A 19,043-nucleotide genomic window follows, 5' to 3' on the forward strand; every position below is an offset into this window, starting at 1 on the left:
GGACCTTTGAGGTAATGTCTGGAATGGAAAGGGACCTGGAGATCTTCTCATTCTGCTTTCTCATTTTTAAAGTTTAGAAAACAGTGAGGCCCAGAGGACTGAAGTGACTTGTCCAAAGGGAGTAAGTGGCAATAATTTGAAACTCGGTGTTTCTGAGTCCAGTTGTAGCACTCTTTTCTCTGCTTCATTCTACCTTCAGATGTTGACATGCGTGCATTGGTGAGATGTAAGACCAAGAGCTGGATTCTGAACTCTTTCAGAAGCCATCCTACTTCTCTTTGCTGCATGGAGCACTGGAGTGTGGGGAAATTTAGTGGTCTTGTTACCCCATAGTAAAATTTCATTAAGCCTATTCCCCTCCTGTAAGCCTGCTATCCCTATAAATCTCCCTGACAAGCTTCCAAAGGGCTCCCTCTTTCCCTCCTTCCTCAATCTGCAGTCCTGCCAAAGGAGTGATGCTGAGCTTGTGGAGAATACATCCTGTGGGCAGCTACCTGGCAGAGTGGATAGAGTACTGGCCCTAGAATCAGGAGGGCCTGAGTTTGAAGCTGGTCTCAAATACTTACTAGCTGTATGACCTTGAGCAAGTCATATAACTCTGATTGTTTCCAAAAAACCCTCCAAAACATGGATTCTATGAGTTTTCTTGGTCACTTTTGATAAATTAATTAAGATCTTTGATGACAAGTCCTGGCCTAACCCAAGCAATCCTATCAGGGGCTTGTCTATAAAAAGTCCTTGATTTCCCTGGCCATAATCCTGTCATCGAACTCTCAGCATTGCATGCTTAAAGACCTCTCTGTTGCAGCAGCAGTCCTTTCTGCATCTCTTTCTGCAGTAATTGAGGTCTGAGTTCCCTGAAAATGAAGTACAACTTATAGAGTTGGTTTTGATTAACAAGAACGTTTTGGGTGGCCTTTGTTTCTAACATGGGCTTAGGGAGTGATTTTCTTTCAGATAAATAAGCATAAATTATATTCCCAGTGACATCAAAAGCTGCCTTACATCAGTGTTTCTGGCCTGTTTGTGGTTGAGAGAAAGTAAAGGGGGGAAACCTCCTGAAGCAACAACAGTAGGTGAGGAAGATTTATTCTGAGAGAGAAAAAAAAGTAATGCCTCATAGGTACCAAAGAGTGACAGAAGAGAATAACAAAATAATTATTATTATTATAACTTACATTTCTATAGGACATACCACATGCCAGGAGCTTGACAAGAAACTGAGGCAAACAGAGAAATGAGTCAGCTAGAGACACACAACTACGAAAGTATCTGAGACCACATTCAAACTCAGCTTCTCCTGACTCCAGACTCAGTGCACTATCCACTGCTAAACCCTGTTGGTTCATCAAATTATTGATATTCTCACTACCTTCTGAATTGGTCAGAAAACATCTAGAGCATTGTATCTAGTTTTCAGTGCTATATTTTATGGAGGTCACTGACAAGCCGGATAAAAGAGTTTTGGATAATATTAGATAGAGAGTCAGAGGACCTGGTTTGAATCTCAGCTCGTCAAATTATGAGTTGTAGGACCTTGGGAAAGTCATTTCTCTTTTCATTTGGTTAGGTTTTTGCATCTGTACAGGGAAGGAATGGATTAAATAAGGATATGTACTATGATATTAGCTTTGTGAAATTCTATCTTACTATCTTCTTAACTAGACAAGAAGAAAAAAAGGAAGTGATGGAGGGAAGAAAGAAAAGAAAGGAAGAAGGGAGAGAGGGATGGAGGGAGGAAAGGACTGATTTATTAAGTACTTGCTATGTACCAGGCACTGTGCCAAGCAATGGGGGGAGGAAGACAAGTTTAAGAAAAAATAGTCTTGTCCTCAAGGACTTTGCATTACAATGAGGGAAGACAGTGCACAAAAGGGAGCTGAAACTAGAGGAGATTTTAATTTCAGGAATAGAGATTGCACCTTATAGCCATCTTCCCCTCAGTACTAGTGTAGCAGTTGGGGAAATTATGGGGCACAGTTGATAAATCACTGGAGCTGGAGTAAGAAAAATCTGAGTTCAAATCCAGCCCAACACTTATTAGCTGTGTGACCCTGGGCAAGTCATTTAATAGCTATCTGTTCCTCATCTGTAAAATGAAGATAATAACCCCTATATCCCAGGGTTGTTGTGAGGATCAAATGGGATAATAGTTGGATTTTGTAAACCTCTAAATGTTATATAAATACTAGGTAATCATTATTGTTACCTATGCATAGTAGGAAATGAATCAGCACCAGTTGAAGATGACAGTTGTAGCTTGATTGTGCTGAGAAGTCCCATCATGGTGTGATCTAGCAAAAAGCACAATGAACGTATAGTCAGAAGACCCAGCTAGTAGTCTTGGCTCTCTCACTTGGCTTTCCCATTTAGTAGCCTGACCTTGGGCATTTTGCTTTTCTGAGCCCTAGTTTCTTCATTGGTACGCTGGGGACAATGAAGCTTTTCCTACCACTTATCTCAAAGGGCTATTGGGAGGAAATACTTTGTGAACTGTTCTGTGCTGCACAAATTTGAGCTCTTGGCTTCCTTTAAGACATGTCAATGCCCCTTTCTCCAGGATTCCTTTCCTGGATCAGTCAAGTGCTAGTGGCATCCCCCCCAACATTATCTTCTGTCCATTTTATATCTGTAGTGAATGTTCTGATTTATGTATGTTGTCTCCTCAATTAGAAGGCAAATTCCTTGAAGTCAAGGACTGTTTTTGCTTTTTTCTTTGTATCCTCAGTGCTATGATATAATTCTTGGCTACAATATAGAAATGCTTAATACGTGTTTATCAATTGATTTAAATCAATCAGTTAATTAATGATGGAACTTGCCTGGCTACAGTACATTCTTTAAAGCAGTTAGATTAGAATATTCATTTTCTACATGTAGGCAGGGTTTGCAAAAGTGAACTATAAATTTTTGTAGTGGAAAGAGCAGTAAATTTGAAGTCATAAAATCTGGGTTTGAGTCTTGGTTCTGGCCCTGTATAACCTGTATGACCTTGAACAAGTCACTTGGGAGGCAATGCAGTGCAGTGTAAAGATTACTGGATCTGAAGTCAGGGAACCTGGGTGTGAATCCTGGCTCCATCACGTACCAAGTTGGAACCTTAGGTACTTTGTTTAAACTTGCTTGTCCTCAATTTCTTCATTTGAAAAATGAGAGGGTTGATACATGATTTCTAAGATTTCTTATTTTTCTAAAATCCTGTGTTCCTATAAGTAACAGATTTTAGACTTAGGTGATTTGAATATGTTATTTAAAATTCATGAGTATCCAGCATATTTACAAATATTCTTTAAGTCCTGGGTCAAAGGTCTTGTGGGTGGTAAGAAATTGTATTCCAAACTTAAGTTTTCTTAAACTCATTTCAAAATCTGCCCTCCTGGGAAAAATATCAAATAGCAACTCTGCTGAACATGTAAAGATCATCTGGGTTCCTCCTACACCAGCTGAAAAAAATTAAAACAATGTCAAAACCAAGAAAGGGACCACTGAATAAATTTTCCTTGAAGGTGAAAATTCCTTGTTCTCGCTTCATGAAGTCCTTCATGAAAATTAGGTTATTTCATGACAATTAAAAAAATAATCTTCATCACATTAGTTGGAATATTTCTGGAGGAGAAAGGACTGCTATATTTGTCAATATATAATTATGGCGACCACTTGTGTTGCTTTTAGGTAATTTGGTGAAAGTAATACAAGTCCTGAAGTCAGGAGATTTGGATTGGAATCCTGGTCTCAACATTTAATATCTGCCAAGAGTGGTTGGGGCATATCCTCTTACCTGTCTGAAAATAAGTCCCTCCATTTATAGAATGAGGATCATAAGGATACTTGCTCTACATACCCAACAGGCCTGTTATGATTAAAGTACTTTGTTAACCTCGAATGCTTAATACTGTACAGAAAGCCAAAGGATCAATGATCTCATTAATTTGGGTCTTACCAGCAATGCTGCAAATCACACTTGGTACATGTCTGTCCCTCTACTAAGAGTTTTGTCCTTGTCCTCTCATAAAATTTGTGCAGAGCATCTACCTGAGGTGTTTTGGACGTTCTCAAATTCTCTTGACTTTGTATGGATGCCAAAATTGCACATGACTGACCATTCCCCTTTGTGAATGGCACATCAATTTCTATAGATAGTCTCTTACATAACTTTCTGTAGTATCCTTTTGCCTTATCTAGCTTCTTATTTGTAATGAGGTTCAGTCTATTAATGAGCATCATGTTACTCTTTGGTGATCTTTTCTTTTTTTTGAAGGGGAAGGTGAGGTAATTGGGATTAAGTGACTTGCCCAAGCTAACACAGCTAGTGTCAAGTGTCTGAGGCTGGACTTGAACTTAGGTCCACCTGATTCCAGGGCTGATGCTCTATTCACTGTGCCACCTAGCTGCCCCATTGGGTGATCTTAAATTAGAACTCTCTTGATATTGTTGTATTCCATGACTCTAAACCTTAAAGTAGTACGGAAATAAGATTTGTTGCTCCTGCTGTTGTTTTGTATAGCACCTGTGATTTATTGGTGTGGGGAACTCCAGGTGAGGAAATTCCCTCTGTCAATGGATGTCAATATTTGTTCTGAAATTTATGAACTTGGAGAATTTCCTGTTGTTGTTATTATTATTATAATGATGATTTATGTTCACAAAGTGAGTCAGATCATTAAAGTTACAAATATTTCTTTGTAAAAGTTAATTGACATACATTGGTTGATTGAATCAGAGAGCATGCCAAATGTGGGCTTATAATAACAATAGCTAATTTATATAATGCCTAAGACAACTAGGTGGCACAATGGATAGAGTGCCAGGTCTGGAGTCAGAAAGACTCATCTTGCTGAATTTAAATCTGGCCTCAGAAACCTACTAGCTGTGTGACCCTGGGCAAGTCATTTCATCTTATTTGCGTCAATTTTCTCATCTATAAAATGAGCTGGAGAAGGAAATGGCAAACCCCTCTAGTTTCTCTGCCAAGAAAAACCCAAATGTGGTCATGAAGAGTCAGACCCCACTGAAAAATGCCTACTATGTGCCTGGCCCTGTGCTAAGAGATTTACAAATATTACCTCATTTAAAAAATCTTATTTAATATTTTATTTTCTCCAATTACATGTAAAAACAATTTTAGCATTGATTTTTTTTCCTCAAATCATGAGTTCCAAATTATCTCCCTCCTTCCTCTTTCCCCTCCCCATAGAGAAGGCAAGTAATTTGACATTGGTAATACATGTATGCAAACACATTTCCATGTGAATCATTCTGTGAAAGAAAACACAGGGGCAAAAAACTCAGGAAAAATAAAGAGAAAATATCTTTGATCTGCATTTAGGCTTTACCAGTTTTTTTCTCTGGGGAAGGACAGCACCTTTCATCATTAGGCCTACAGAATTGTCTTGGATCATTGTATGGCTAAGAATAGCTAAATTATTCATAGTAGCTCATATAATACTGTTGCTACTGTGTATAATGTTCTCCTGGTTCTGCTCACTTCACTTTGCATCTGTTCATGTAAGTTCTGAGAGCAGCCTGCTCATCATTTCTTAAAGCACAATAGTATTCCATCACAATCATATACAACAACTTGTTCAGCGATTTCCCAGTTGTTGGACATTCCTTCAATTTCCAGTTCTTTGCACCACTAAAAGAACTGCTATGAATATTCCATGCACATAAGTCCTTCTCCTTTTTGTTTTTTCTCTTCTTTGGATATAGACATAGTAGTGGCATCGCTTGGTCAAAGGGTATGGGTGGTTTTATAGCTCTTTGGGCATAGTTGAATTAGTATACAATTTCTCCAATAGTACATTAATGTCTTACTTCATTTTCTGTCATTTGCATTTTCATTTTCTGTCATATTAGCCAATCTGACAAGAGTGAGGTGATACCTCAGAATTATTTTAATTTGCATTTCTCTCATTGATAGTGATTTAGAGAATTCTTTTCAGATGATTATATTACTTTGTTTGAAAACTGCCTGTTAATATCCTTTAACCATTTGTCAATTAAGGAATGGCTCTTATTTTTATATATTTGACTTAATTTTCTATATGCTTGAGAGATGAAGTGTTTATCAGAGAAACTCACTGTAAGTTTTTTTGTAGTAATGATTAGTAACCGTGTATTTCCCTCCATCCTATTTCCCCTCTGTTTATCCTACTTGCTCTTTCTTTTTACCCTGTCCATTTTCAAAAGTGTTTTGCTTTTGACTTTTACCTCTCCTAAACTGCACTCCCATCTATCAGCTCCCACCTCCACCCCCTTTCTCTGATCCCTTTTCCCTTCCTACTTTCCTGTGTGGTAAGATAGAGTTCTACACCCAATTAAATTTATGTACTGTTCTCTCTTTGATCCAATTTTGATGAAAGTAAGGTTTATGTGCCCTCCTTCCCACTTCCTCCATTTCCCTTCCAATGTAAAATGTCTTTCAGGCCTCTTTTATGTCAGATAATTTATCCCATTTTTACCTCTCCCTTTCTCCTTTCCCCAGTGCATTCTAATTTTGCATCTCTCAATTTTATATTTTTTTAGGTAATCATACCATCACATTCAACTCACACTTCTGCTTTTTCTCTGTGTATACTCCTTCTAAATGTCCTAATAATGAGAAAGGTTTTAGGAATTGCAAATATCATTTTCCCATGTAGTGATATAAATAATTTAACCTTTATCAAATCCCTTATGATTTCTCTTTTGTGTTTGCCTTTTCATGCTTCTCTTGAGTCTTGCATTTGAAAGTAAAATTTTCTATTCAGCTCTGGTCTTTTCATCAAGAATGCTTGAAAGTCCTCTATTTCATTGAATACCCATTCCCACCCTGGAAGGATTATATTCAGTTCTGCTGGGCAAGTAATTCTTGATTGTAATTATAGTTCTTTTGCCCTCTGGAATATCAAAATCATCTCATTTAATCCTCACAAACAACCTTGGGATTTAGGTACTATTATTATTTTCCTCATTTTGCAGATGAGGAAACTGAGACAAACAGAAATTAAGTGTCATTCCTAGAATCACACATTTAGTGTGAGGTCAAATTTTACTTGGTTTTCCTCATTTCAGGACCAGTGCTATATCCCCTTTGACACCTAGCTGTCTCAATAGAGCTCATGAGCTATAAGTGCTAATGAAAACAAACAAACAAAAAACAAAAAAACAAAACAAAGCACCTTTCATCCCCTCAGGGTTACCTATATAATACGGATTCAAGAAGTAGCCAAGTACCCTCTGATGTGCTATGCAGTAATGTGAATGGAAGTTGTTACATAGCTCTAGATAGGATATTACATCTCTCTCTCTCTCTCTCTCTCTCTTTCTCTCTCTCTCTCTCTCTCTCTCTCACACACACACACACACACACACACACACACACACACATTTGTATAGACACTTGTTTCTCTTATTGTAATACATGCTCCTTGAGATTAAAGATCGCTTGATTCATTCTTTGTACCTAGCACATTGCTAGGCACTTACCCCTACTTAGTGGCTGATTAAGTGATTTATACCATGACCAGTGACTGAGAAGACAGTCTATAAGGATACGACCATTCTTGGGCTGAAAGATCATTGGGAATGGAGCCTAAAGGAATAGATTAGTTAGTCTAATGCCCATATCATGCAAATGACAAAATTGACGGTCAGAAAGAGGGAGTGATTAACATAAAAATGTACAGATCTGGGCAGATCTGGGATTCAAAGGCAGATCTTCTAACCACATATCTAGGAGCCTTCTTACTCTAATGGGACTTCTCTGAAAAGGAAGCTGAAATCAGGGTTGGCTGCTTGTGAGGAATAACAACTGCCTGTGTAGTGGCTTGGTTACATGATATTCCTTCTTCAGAAGGTACTTGAAGTGAATGAATTCTAGGTCAGGATAAAACACATTATCCTTCAATCATTTTTGAAACATTTCACAACTTCCATATGGATTAATAATTTATAGGCTTTTCTTTTTCTTTCTAAAACCAAGCAGCACAAGTTAGGAGCACCATATTTAGGCTAATGCTGCATCACCTAAGCTAAATGGAAGAAGAATGCTTCACGTAAGCAGGCCAAAACAAGAGGGAAAAGTTATTGCCAGCTTCATGAGTATTTGATCCCATGGGAGCAGAGACACAATGGCTAAGCAGAAGCAGGGACCTGCTGGACCTCTCCCCCCAAACCCTTAAAAATACCTATAAAAATAACTAAACAAATTCTAGAGCAGCAGAAGACACAAAATGACAGATTTCCAGCCCAAGACAACCTGGAAGGTAGACAGCAGGGGGTCTCTTGCACCAGGCTATGAGAGAGTGCAGCCCAGTGTGGGCCATATCAACAATACAACACTGGAGCAGGCCTCATAGCACTGACAGCTGTTGCAGTTTTCAAATTTCTCAACCCCCAAAACACCAAAGACAGCTTCAAAGGTCAGTGAGAATGCTCTCTCACCTGGGTTAGAGGGGAGCATGATCTGAACCCAGCCCCAGCCCCAAGTTGTGGTATATGAATGTAATGGAATATTATTGTGCTATGTGAAATGACAAAAAATAAGACCTCAGAGAGGCCTGGAAGGACTTATATGAACTGATGCTGAGTGAAAGGCATAGAACCAGGAGATCGCTGTATACAGGAGCACCCACAGTATGTGATGCTTTTTTTCTTGTAGACTTAGCCCTTCACAACAATTCAAGGATCTAAAACATTCCCAAAGGATTCTTGAGGCCAAATACCATCCACATCTAGAGAAAGAACTATGGAATTGGAAACAGAATGAAGTAGAATATTTTCTCTTGTTACATTTTGTTTTGTTTGAGTTTTTCTCATGGTTTCTTCCATTTATTTTAATTTTTCTGTGTAGTATGTCTAATGTGGAAAACTATTTAATAAGGATGTAAGTGTAGAACCCATACAAGATTGTAAGCCATTTTGGGGAGGAAGTGGGAGAATATCTAAGACTTATAGAACTGAAAACAAATTTTTTAAAAATTGCATAGGGATAACAAGTGTAAGGAAAGAAGAATTAGAAAAATTTTTATTTCCTTATAATATACTGATCTAGAATACATTGAGTAAAGCCTTAAAAAAAATTTTATATTAAGACAACTTTAACATGGGTGATAATTGCTTTTAAAACATTCTTCCTGTTATGCTTTGATTTGGGGATGTCAGTTCAGTCTTTATCATATTCAACCCAAGCTTTCTTCTTCAAATCAAAATTCTCAGAGGAGAATAACATTTTTATAAGTAGTGTCTCCATTTATTTGTTCAATTTGACTTCCAGATTCATGCTTGAAGTTTTCCATCTTTATCTTTATTCAGCAACCCTTATCAAATTGCAATCTGCAGCAGTAGATTGTATCATGGATGCTAGTATCTAAATATGTTGCCATTATGCTAAATACTAGAGTAGATACACAGAAAACTCAATCACTGCTTTCTTCAAACTTACAAGAAAAACATCTCCCCAGTCACAGGAAGTAGATAAGCAGCAAGATATAAAGGAAATAGAACTAGACAAGTTCAGGTGACCTAGGCTCAAATATTAACACAATGATGATGATGGTGGTGGTGGTGGTGAAAGCTAGAATTTATAGTGTTTTAAAGTTTTCAACATTTTATATCTATTATCTCATTTCATCCTCAGAATGAGATAGGAGTTCATTTCCCTCATTTTACAGTTGAGGAAATGGGCAGAGACAGGTTAAATAACTTGCCAAGGTCATGTAGCTAATGAGTGTCAAAGACAGGATTTGAACTCAGTCCTTCCTGATCCCTACTCCAACCCTCTATCCACCTATCTTCCTAATATTGGCTTTGAAGTTTCTGAGCTGCATTGCCCTGAACAAGTCAAGTAACTTCTGTAAACTTTAGTCCTTTCTGAAAAATAAGTGTATATAGCTTTCCTCGCTGTATTGTGAGGGAAGTGCTTGTACTCATTAGTGTCCTGTTTCCAGAATTTTCCATCTCCAAACTATCCCTTATAGAGTTGACAAAATAATTTTCCCAAAAGACAGAATCATAGGTTTTGAACTTTGGAAGGAACCTCTGTCCCAATCCAGTGCAACCCATACATAAAAGGAATTCCCACTTTCAAATAATCATCCAATCTCTGTTTGGAAACCTCCAAAGAAAGGGATCCCACTACCTACTGAGAGAGCACATTTTACTTTTCTATGATTCAAATTATCAGGAAATATTTTCCTGATTTTGAGTCTGAATTTTTGTCTTTGCCATTTGAACCTTTTGTTCCTTTTTCTGCTTTCTGTAACCAAACAAAACACGCCTAATACCTTTTCCACATGTCCCCTTTGATACTTTTCTTCACCAGGCTAAACATCTCCAGTTTGTGAAACCAGTCCTCTTATGAATTTGACTCAGCATCCTTCACTATCTCCCTCTGGACACTCACTATCCTGCTCATCGACATCCTTTGGGCAGTTCCATGATTATTATATATTTTTGAGAACTTTCTGAAGTCATATTGCATTCTGTTATACATTCCCTTCTAGCCCTGACATATAGGAGAAGCAAATTGGGTGCCAGCCCACCAAAAAAAAATGCTAAGTATACTTTATTTCCTGTTGCCAGAATCTATTTCATCTAAATGTCAGCAATAAATGGAAAAGTCAACCACTTTTTTCTGTGCTAATTATATTCACGCCTGTGACCGGATCTCTGTTGTTCCCAAATGACAACACTATATTTTCCTTGATGTGCAATTAAAGAAATAGTGTGAAAGTCTAAAATTTGACCTATTTTTTCTCCCCACTCATTCATGCCAGACTGCAGCAATCATTACCATTTTGTTTTTAAAATTTCAAAGAAAACTTGCTTTTTGACTACAAAAATAGTTCTTGACTCTCTAGACTATTGGATAATTTTTAATGATTTGTCTTTGATTTTGGAATAAATTTTGAGATTTACATTTGGGTCCATTAAATTTTAATGATCCCAAGTTACTTGCTACAACAAAAGCCCATCTTTTTAACATGTGTTCTCCTGATGAGATTTTATGGCTACAAATTGTGGAGAAACATAATTTTAAGAGTATGAATGTCAGAAAACTCAAGATGCATGGTAGGTGTAAGTAATAAAAAGAACACTGAATTTAGAACCAGAAAGCCTGGGTTCAAATCTCAGCTCTGACATTAACTATATATGTGGTATTGTATAAGTTTCACCTTCTTGAGACCTAATTTTCCTTATCTGTAAAATAAGGGGGTTGTACTAGCTAACCTCTAAGGTACTAAATTCAGTCATACTTCTTCAACCCAATACTTTTCCCTCCTGATACTATGTATGTACACTATTCCTCTCCCCACTCCCACTCCCACTTTCTACTTCTTACTCTGGGAACTATAATCAGATCAAAGCTACCATTGTTTCTAGAGAGGGAGTGTCATTAAACAATTGCCATGTTGAAATACTAACCATCCTTGTAACTTCATAGATTAGAACACCCTTCCCTGGTTATCATTCCCTATATATGTTGTCTGTATTATTGGACTGTGAGCTCCTCAAGGCCAGTGGCTGTCTCACATTTGTATTTTTATCACCAGCCTGATACTGCAGTGCCTAGTACCTAGTACCATGATTTAATAATTTTTGATCCATTCATTCATTTAAGCCTCAAATCTATGATCCTCCCATAATCCTATGATTTCTAAGATTCTTTCCAATTCCAATGCTTTTAATAACAACTATGACTTATGTGTAAGAAATCACATAAAATGTATCATTGAGCATGTGTATGATTGGAAAAGAAAATAAATCACGTATTAAAATCAAGGTACATTAGTTGAGCATCCACATGATTCACTGATATCCTCAAAATAGTAAAAGGAATTACACATTTGGCTTTCAGAAAATTTGGGTCAGTCTTCTATGGAGAATTAGCAGAAAGATGTGGATAAGAGTCTCCCAGGATGAGGTATGGAAGAGTTAGTATATGAACTACTGGAGGCATCACCCACAAATGCTAAGATCATAAGTCCATTGAAATAATTAGTAAATATCTTTTGAGTGTTCACTCTGTGTTCAAGAGTGGGCTAGGACATGTGGAAGATTGAGTCACTCACATGACATCTTATTTAAAGGAAACTGGCATGGCCAAATGTTGGTTCATTGAAAACCTGACACGCAAGTAGGTGGTAGTTTAAAAGATGTGATTTGAGAGTTGCTAACAAGAAGAAAAAAAAAGCCACCACAACTTGAAACTAATGCATAAATTCCACCAGTAGTGACTCATTCCTTTGCCTTAATAATTTGGTCTCACTTAAGATGAAACCCATTCTTGGCAGAAAACTGTTTAATGTCATTTGGGCCCCTTTATAAATAGATGTAGTCAATTATTTTGTGAGAATAATTTAGTTTTTTTTTTTCTAAAGGTAAAGAAAATGTGGCCACCAAATACTTGGTGAGGTAGAGATTAGGTGAGCAAGGTTTGAAGATTCAAGAAAAGAATATAAAAGACAAATTTCAGCTACTTCATATTTTTTTTGCTGTAAATCAAGCCTGCAGTCAATAAAGGGAGGACTCAATCTGTTCTATTTCTTAAATACGTATTAGAGAAAGGACTTAACCCCAGGTCTTCCTACATTTAGCTGGCTCCCTATGCTCTTTACTAAGCTGTTTCCCCTGACCAATCAAAGGCACTGAACAGCTTTTTATTGATTGAATGAACAAATGAAGGAAGTAGAAAATGATGTGTCTGCAGTCTGGAGACCTGAGTTGGAAAGCTGATTTACTAGCTTATTAGTCATAATCTCAGGCTAGTCACTTTTTTCTCTGGGACTCAGTTTCCTCATCTGTAAAATAAAGATAATACATACACAACCTGCTTCACCGGATTATTATGAGGAAAGAGCTTATGCCTTATAAACATTAAAGGTACATTATTGGATTAGATCTCATGATTTTATGATTTCATAATTAGATTTGAAACCAGTTCATTTCATAGGATTACATAAAAGGATCTATAAGCAGCCTCAGTGACCATCTAGTTCAATCCATATCGAAATTCTATTACATTTGTAAACACCCCAAGATCATAGAATCCTCATAGACTTTGTGCAGCTATTTTCTGAGATATCTCTAGGGACTTGTATGTTCTCAGTTCCTCCAAAGTGATATAATCAAGGGAGAGGTATTTACTCCTTTCCTGGCCTGCCCTCAAGCATTCTTTTCTGCCCTGGAACTGTGAATAGGATTCCTTCTCCACAGCAGCCACCAGTTCCAACATGCCACTCCTCACCCCAGGACCACCACTCAGGATTGAGACCCAGATCAGCCACTCAGTTCCCTCACCATCTGTAGGCAGAGAGCTTCAGAAGTGTCTGCTGCTGTGGCAGTGGATACTACCACCTTTGGGCTGGGGCTGGGATACAGTGCATACTCTTTGACCCAGCAATATCACTTCTAGGACTGTATCCCAAAGAGATCATAAAAATGGGAAAGGGTTCCACATGTATAAAAATATTTACAGCAGCTCTCTTTGTGGTGGCCAAAAACTGGAAATCAAAGGGATTCCCATCAATTGGGGAATGGCTGAACAAGTTGCGGTATGTGAATGTAACGGAATACTATTGCACTATAAGAAATGATGAACAGGAAGACTTCAGAGAGTCTCAGAAAGACTTATATGAACTGATGCTGAGTGAAAGGAGCAGAAGCAGAAGAACTTTGTACACAGCACAAACCACAGTGTGTGAAGAATTTTTCTGGTAGACTTAGTCCTTCATAGCAATGAAGGAACTTAAAAAATTCCCAATGTACTTTTGAGGCAAAACACCTTCCACATCTGGAGAAAGAGCTATGGAATTGGATTGCAGAATGAAGCAGACCTTTTCTTTTGTGTTATGTTCTGTTTTGTTTTGTTTTATGGTTTCTCCCATTCATTTTAATTTTTCTATTCAACATGACTAAGGTGAAAATGTATTCAACAGAAATGTGTATGTGTATGTGTAGAACCTATATAAGACTGCATGCTATCTTGGGAAGGGAGTAGCGGGGGAGAGAGGGGAATGAGGCGGAGGGAGGGGAAAAAATCTAAGATATATGGAAGTGATTGTTGAACACTGAAAACAAATAAAAAATAACCAAAAAAAAAGAAAAAGCAAAGAAATGGGTGTTTTCCATAGTCATAAGAGGCCTTAGAGCATGAGCCAAAGCACAATGGCTCTGATAAGACAAAGATTAATATCCTTCTGAAAAGTGATGTCAAGCAATAGACATGTATAACTCTTGGGAGGGAAACAATTTGGGTTAAAAATCATAGCAAATTCTGATGGCAACTTTTGAGCTAAGAGTATGTGAAAGAACTGGTTTAAAACTTAATTTTAACACAGTTGTTCCACTCTTTAGATATTTTGCATTTTATGGTATGTTCAGATATATCCTTGTATGGGCCTTCAGAGATGACTCAATCCAGCCATCCCACCTTCATTTAACATATCAAGAAAATGAGGTAATACTTCAGGTGGCTCTACTCATAAACACATAGGAACTATAGCTGGAAGATTCTTAGAGATTAGTTTTCACCCTACAGATAAAGAAACTGAGGCCTGGATTTGTGCAACATACTCAAGATCTAACAGAATAAGTAACTGAGCTGGCGTTTAAATCCAGATCTTCTGTCTCCCAGTCCTCTGTCTTATACTACTTCCTTTAATGATGACCTTTGCAATGGAAAAAACATTTCTTACTAAACATATTCAAATTCTTAAAGATATTTTTAAAATCTAAAAAAAAAAAGCTCCTTCACCAGTTTTCTTAATTAGTCTATATAGTATTGGAATTACCTGTTCTTTAAATGTTTGATAGAATTTACTTGTGAATCCTTCAGGCCCTGAAGATTTTTTCCTAGGGATTTCATTGATGGCTTTTTCAATTTCCTTTTCTGAGATGAAGTTATTTAAATATTCAACTTCCTCTTCTGTTAATCTGGGCAATTTATATATTTTTAAATATTCATCCATTTCACTTAAGTTGTTATATTTGTGGGCATACAATTGGGTAAAGTAATTTCTAATTATTGTTTTGATTTCCTCCTCATCAGAGGTGAGTTCACTTTTTTCATTTTTTATGTTGATGATTTGGTTTTCTTTCTTTTTTTTTTTAATCAAATTGACCAAAGGTTTATAGATTTTATTGGTTTTTTCATAAAACCAACTCAATTTTATTTATTAATTCAATAGTTTTCTTAATTTCAATTTTATTAATCCCTCCCTCGATTTTCAGTATTTCTAAGTTGGTATTTACTTGGGGGTTTTCATTTTTTCTTTTTCTAGCTTTTTCAGCTACATGCCCAATTCATTGCTCCCGTCTTCATCTATTTTATTCACGTAGATGTTCAATTATATAAAACTTCCCCTAAGAACAGATTTTGCAGCATCCCATAAGTTCTGTTAGATTGTCTCATTATTGCCATTCTCTTGAATGAAGTTATTGATTGTTTCTATGATTTGTTGTTTAACCCACTTATTCTTTAGAATTAGATTATTTAATTTCCAATTAAGTGTTGGTCTATCTTTCCATGGCCTTTTATTATATATAATTTTTATTGCATTATGATCTGAGAAGGATACATTGAATATCTCTGCCTTTCTGCACTGGATTGTGAGGTTTTTGTGGCCTAGTACGTGGTCAGTTTTTGTATATGTGTCATGTACTACTGAGATTCCTTTCTTTCCCCATTCACTTTTCTCCAGAGATCTATCATGTCCATTTTATTCAGAGATCTTTCACCTACTTCACTTCTTTTTTCTTTTCTTTTCTTTCCTTTTCTTTTCACTTCTTGTTTCTTTTGAGATGAGATTTATCAAGTTCAGAGAGGGGGGCATTGAGATCCTGCACTAACGTAGCTTTACTGTCTATTTCTTCCTGCAATTCCCTTAACTTCTCCTCTAAGAATCTGGGTGCTATACCAGTTGATTCATATACGTTAAGTAGCGATACTGCTTCATTGTTTATGGTGCCTTTTAGCAGGATGTAGTTTCCTTCCTTATCTCTTCCGATTAGTTCTGTTTCTGCTTTTGCGTTGTCTGAGATTAGGATTGCTATCTCTGCTTTTTTTTTTTTTTTTTACATCAACTGAAGCACACTATATTCTGCTCCAACCTTTTACCTTTACCCTGTCTGTATTCCCCGCTTCCAATGTATTTCTTGTAAACAACATATTGTTGGATTATAGTTTTTAATCCATTCTGCTATCCATCTTTATTTTATGGGAGAGTTCATCCCTTTCAAATTCACAGTCATGATTACTATCTGTGTCTTTTCCTCCATCCTCTTTCTCCCCATTTAAGCTTTTAGTTTTCCCTTTTCCCTTCCCTTCCAAAATAGAGTTTTAATTTTTGATCATGCCCTCCCTTCTTTCAGCCCCCTCCCTTCATTTCCCCTATTCCCTTACTACTTCTTCCCTCCCTTTTTGCTTCTCCTCCTTTTTCTTTCCTCTTGTCCCTCCTACTGCCTATTGGGCTAGTTAGATTTCTCTTAACTGTTTTTGTTGTTCCATCCTAGAACCAGATCAGATGAGAGTAAATCTCAAACAGTGCTCATCTCCCATTTCTCTTTCCCTCTACTGTAACATGTTTTTGAGCCTCTTCCTGTGATGTAATTTATCTTTTTCTGCTTTCTCTTTCTCACATCTCCCCTTTCAATCTCTTCACACCCTAAAGTCATGGTTTTTTATCATCGCATCATTTAACTTATGCCCACTCCCTCTATTTATCTTTTATATAGCATGATAACTATACAATTTTCAAGATTAACAAATATCATCTTCCCTTATAGGCATATAAACAATTTGCCTATATTGATTAACAAGTTTTTTTTTTTTTTACCCCTGTTTACCTTTTTATGCTTCTCTTGAGACTTGTATTTGAAGATCTAATTTTCTATTGAGCTCTGGCCTTTTCATCAGTATTGTCTGCCAATCCCTTATTTCACTGAATATCCTTCTCCTTGCCTGAAATATTACACTCAATTTTGCTGGGTAATTGATCCTTTGTTGTAGTCCAAGGTCCTTTGCCTTACAAAATATCATATTCCAGTCCCTCTGATCTTTTAATGTAGATACTGCAATGTCCTGTATCATCCTGACTGTAGTTCCTTGATTTTAGAATTTTTTCTTTCAGGCTGCTTGCAGTATTTTCTCCTTTACTTGATAGTTTTGGAATTTGGCAACAATTTTCCTTGTTGTTTTCAGTTTGGGCAGGTGATTGCTGGATTCTTTGGATGACTATTTTGTCCTCTGGATCTAGGACCTCAGGGCAGTTTTCCTTGATGATTTCTTGGAAGATATTGTCCAGGCTCTTTCATTTACCATGACTTTCTGGTAGACCAGTACTTCTTAGATTTTCTCTCCTGGATCTGTTTTCCAGGTCAGTTGTTTTTCCAATGAGATATGTTGCATTTTCTTCTCTTTTTTCATTCTTTATACTATGTTTGACTGACTCTTGATGTCTCATAGAGACATTAGCTTTTACTTGCCCTATTCTGATTTTTAGTAGATTGCTTTCTTCAGCTAACTTTTGCATCTCATTTTCCATTTGTCCAGTTGTTCCAGTTAGGTGTTGTATCTCTTTATCCCTTTTTCCAATTTTCTTTTTAATTTCTGTGAATTCTTTTTTCATATTTTTAAAATCATCAACCAATTTTTCTTTGACCTCTCTAATTTGGCTTTCAAAATCCCTCTTGGCATGCACACTCCCTTCTTTCCTCTCTGAGTTCCAGCCCCATAATTGGCAACATGGCTAAACATACCAAGAAGGTCGAAATTGTTGGTAAATATGGAACACATTATGGTGCATCCCTCAGAAAAATGGTGAAGAAAATTGAAATTAGCCAGTACGTCAAGTATACCTGCTCCTTCTGTGGCAAGACCAAAATGAAGAGACAGGTAGTGGGTATTTGGCAATGTGGATCCTGTATGAAAACAGTAGCTGGTGAAGCATGGATCTACAATACCACCCTGCAGTCACAGTCAAATCTGCCATCAGAAGACTGAAGGAATTGAAAGACCAGTAAAATCTTATCAAATATCTATAGCCCATATTTCATCAACAAATGGGTTAATATATGGAATGAAAGAAATAAAAACCTTATTGAGTTCTTACAAGAATGCTCTTTGGACTTGAGACTAGTTCATATTCCCTTCTGAGGTTTCGGATGAGAGTAATGTCTCAATGCTAATCTTTTTGGTATTTGTGTTTCAGTCCTTGTCCCATACTAAGCTTCTATGGTCCTTTCTTTTGTGTTTTGCTTCTTGCTCATGATGTTCTCCCTTTCCCTCACTTTTAGAGTGGATCTCTGCTTTTGGGGCAGAGGGGACTCTGTCCAATGGTTATTGTGCTTAGAACTTGAGGCTTTGTGTATTGTGGCCTCTGGTTCTTTCAGCAAGGAGCTGTTTCCACTGTTCCATGGATTTTTCCTGGACTTTTTCAAGGTCAACAAAGGGAGAGGTAGAGCATTTATTGATAACTCTGCCATCCTGGTTCCCAGAAATTCAAGTAGGTCACTTACAGACATTAAATCTCCTGACTGATAGTCTCAGGAGTGCTGCTGCTGTTATCTAGGGTTCTCTGCTTCTGTCTCATTCGGTTCCACTGGACTCCCATCCTGGGCTAATATGTTTGAGAATCTGTGGTGCTACTGCTCCTTCAGACTGCCCAGGGCTTCCTGCTTAGCTTTGTTTTCTTCATGTAGAATTTTAAAACAGTGTAACACACCTTAACAAAAAAAAATACCTGTACAGCACTGATGAAACAGTGAGTCTATCAACCCAAGGCAGTTTTAGGAATATTAACCTCACCACTCTCCTTTCCTCCCCTACTTAGCCATCACCATAAAAACCAAAATCAAAATTTAAAAGCAACACCACCAGCAACAAAACCAGAAAAGATTGATAGATATTTTAAAGACATTTTTATAAACAAGTCAAAATCATTAAGAGAATTGTTTTTGAAACAAGTAGACATCACTTCACCAAAGATTTTAAAGGACAATAATAGGTATATATCATTAGATCTATCAAATGTAGGCCAAGGTGGCTTACCTCTAGCTTGTGC

The 19,043-nt window shown here is 37.1% G+C and overlaps 1 pseudogene; it reads left to right on the top strand.

Annotated features, from left to right (window-relative positions):
* Positions 1–17,723: 17,723 nt before the first annotated feature.
* LOC140526213 (large ribosomal subunit protein eL43-like) lies at positions 17,724–18,003 on the top strand (annotated as a pseudogene).
* Positions 18,004–19,043: the final 1,040 nt, after the last annotated feature.

Source organism: Notamacropus eugenii, chromosome 1 (genome assembly GCF_028372415.1).
Source record: "Notamacropus eugenii isolate mMacEug1 chromosome 1, mMacEug1.pri_v2, whole genome shotgun sequence".
Taxonomy (NCBI): domain Eukaryota; kingdom Metazoa; phylum Chordata; class Mammalia; order Diprotodontia; family Macropodidae; genus Notamacropus; species Notamacropus eugenii.